Here is a 3,231-nt window from a genome sequence, read left to right as displayed (position 1 = left end):
CCATGTTTCTTGTTTGTGCCTAGTATGTTTAGCCTAGAAATGCTGGAGAAGGAGGAGGCTGGCTGCTCTGGCGCGCCGGCGCTGGCGGAGAAGGAGGCGGAGTGCCGCCACGCGCCGGAGAAGGAGGCTGAGTGCCCTGATCACTCGCCAGAGGAGGAGGCGGAGTGTCGCCACGCGCCGGAGAAGGAGGCTGAGTGCCCTGATCACTCGCCGGAGGAGGAGGCGGAGTGCCCTTACTCGCCGGAGCCGTCCAGTTCGGAAGCTTGATGAGCTCCTTCCGCCATAGGCATGGAGTCTTCAGAGCTAAACCCAGCCGAGTCTCCCCTTCACCGGTAGGGTGGTCAAGCTGGAGGTCCTCAAATCCCTCTGTTATTTCATCCACCATCACCCTAGCATATCCTTCAGGAATCGGCCGGCAGTGGTAGGTTGCGCCGGGTTCAGTATGTAAAACAGAGCCAACAGCCGCCTTGACTTTCAAGTTCTGCCATTCCGCCATAAGGTGGCAATGTTGAGACTCCGTGATAGCATCCACGGGGTAGCTAGGAGTAGCCGCATGCTCCAGCTGAGGCAGCTCGGTGGAAGCCACGCTGCTTCTACGCTGAGATGGCGGTGTAGCTTCGGGGGCAGTTTCGGCATCTCTCTTGCTGTCTCGTTCCTCTAGCACTTGAACCCTTTCGTGCAGACGCTGAATTTGGATCTGCTCCACTTTTTTCCTCCTCTCCTGGGTTTTGTAACTGCCTGCGTCCGGAAAACCAGCCTTCCACGGAACGGAGCCTGGCGTGCCTCGTGTCCATCCAGGGTGCTCAGGATTCCCGAGGGCCATTGTGAGCTGCATCGATATAGTGCTGAATCTTCTTGACGAGTATTGCAAGTTGCTCGTCCGTCCAACGACACCTCCCTGATACGGGGTCCAAGGTTCCGCCAGCCCCGAAGAACCAAGTCCGGCAACGGTCTGGCCAGTTCATTGTCTGTGGTTCGATCCCTTTATCAAGAAGATCCCTCTCAGACTTGGCCCACTTAGGCCGGGCTTTGAGGTAGCCACCTGACCCCGTGCGATGGTGAAGCTTCTTCTTCGCAGCATTCATCTTGTTTGTCGCTGACATCTTCTTACTCTTTTCCGATGTCTTGTGGGCCACAAATGCGGGCCAGTGATCTCTGATCTTCTCATACCGACCGATGAATTCAGGTGTCTCTTCTTTGTCGACAAACGTTTTCAGCTCATTCTTCCACCTCCTGAATAGGTCTTCCATCTTCTTAAGAGCATGAGACTTGATTAAGTGTTCTATAACTGGCTTCTCCGGATCCTCCTCTGGCGGTAGGGTGAAATTTGCCTTCAGCTCAGTCCAAAGATCATCTTTCTGCATATCATTGACATAAGACACCTCAGGGTCTTCCTTCTTAGGCTTATACCATTGGTGGATGCTGATCGGGATCTTGTCCCTAACTAGAACCCCGCACTGAGCAGCAAAAGCATCCTTTGTCCGGAGGGGCTCAATCGGTTGGCCGTTGCGCGCGATTGCTGTGATCTCAAACCTTTCATCCGAGCGCAACTTTCTCTTCGGGCCTCGTCTCTTTACCGCAGTTGTGCTCGATCCGGAGGGCTAGAAAAAAGAAGAAAGACGAGTGTTAATTAATATGTGTACATACCAAAACAATGAATGCATCAATTAGCTAGTCAGCATAGGCTTAACTAATATATTTACCTGGCCGGACTCTGTTCGGTCACCGGAGCCGTCACCACGGGCTCCTTCTTGCACCAGCATTGGGTCACCGAAGCCATCACAATCATGTCTTTCCTCCTCCACTCTTCGATCACCGCAGCCTGCTTCTTCACCCTGTTCTTCCAGACCATCATTGTCGTTAAGATACGACAAGATATCACCTCCGGCTAAGATTATGTCCCCCAACACCTCTTCTGCTTGCTCATCTCGTCCGTGCTCCATTGTTTCTGCAAATATTACAACATGGCAATTATTACACAAACATGACAGCAGGTGGATATATTAGTGCAAACGTAGACCTAGCTTATTCCGGGTTTGGGGTGGCCTAGGCAACGCTTCAAGGGTAGGGGCGCGGCGGGAGGGGGTAGGAGACCGACATCATTTTTTTCTAGGGTTTGGGTGTCCTCGAGAGTTTTGGTCGAGCGAGAGCGCCGGGGGGTGCTCCCGTGGTATAAGTTATCACGGTCGAGAGGGGGTATACATATCGACCGTCCATCATGTCAAAGTTATCTGGGAGGGAGTTATATATATCGACAACGACGACATACATACACGGGAAAATAATGTTATCGGGGAGGGGGTATATATCGACCCCCCACGTGTTGAAGTTATCGGGAGGGGGTTTTATATCGACAACGACGACATACATACACGGGAAAATAATGTTATCGAGGAGGGGGTATATCGACCCCCCCTCGTGTTGAAGTTATCCCCCCTCGTGTTGAAGTTATCGGGAGGGGGTAATATCGACAACGACAATACACGGGAAAATAATGTTATCGGGGAGGGGGTATATCGACCCCCCCACGTGTTGAAGTTATCAGGAGGGGGTTATATCGACAACGACGACATATATACACGGGAAAATAATGTTATCGGGGAGGGGTATATCGACCCCCCCTCGTGTTGAAGTTATCCCCCCTCGCGTTGAAGTTATCGGGAGGGGTATATATCGACGACGACAGACCCGATAAAACATAAGAAAACGAAGAAGAAATAAAAAGAGGAGAGAAGAAGAAAGGAATAGAGGAGAGGATTGAAGAAAAAAAAAGAAGAAAAAAAAGGAGAAGAAAGGAATAGAGGAGAAGAAGAAAAAATAGAATATTCTATTTTTTCTTCTTCTCCTCTATTCCTTTCTTCTTCTCCTCTTCTTTTTCTTATTTTTTCCTCTTCTTATTTATTTCTCCTCTTCTTCCTCTCCTCTTCTTCTTTCTTTCCTCTTCTTATTTTCTTCTTTCCTATCCTTCTTTTTCTTCTTCTTCCCTTCCTAGCTAGATATATATAACTTTTCTAAAATTGTAACTTTTGCATATATAAAACTTTTCCATGTGGATCATCGATCATTTCTCATATATATCGAATATATATCCTTTGTCATATATAAAAACTTTCTATATATGAACAAAAAACTTTCTATGAACAAAAAAACATTTTTGACATATATATTCATACATTTTGAACATCTACATACATACAATTTTTTTTTGTTCACATATACATTATAGCCACA

This window comes from Triticum aestivum, chromosome 3D, assembly GCF_018294505.1.
Source record: "Triticum aestivum cultivar Chinese Spring chromosome 3D, IWGSC CS RefSeq v2.1, whole genome shotgun sequence".
NCBI classification, from domain to species: Eukaryota; Viridiplantae; Streptophyta; class Magnoliopsida; order Poales; family Poaceae; genus Triticum; species Triticum aestivum.
This window is presented reverse-complemented; position numbering follows the sequence as displayed.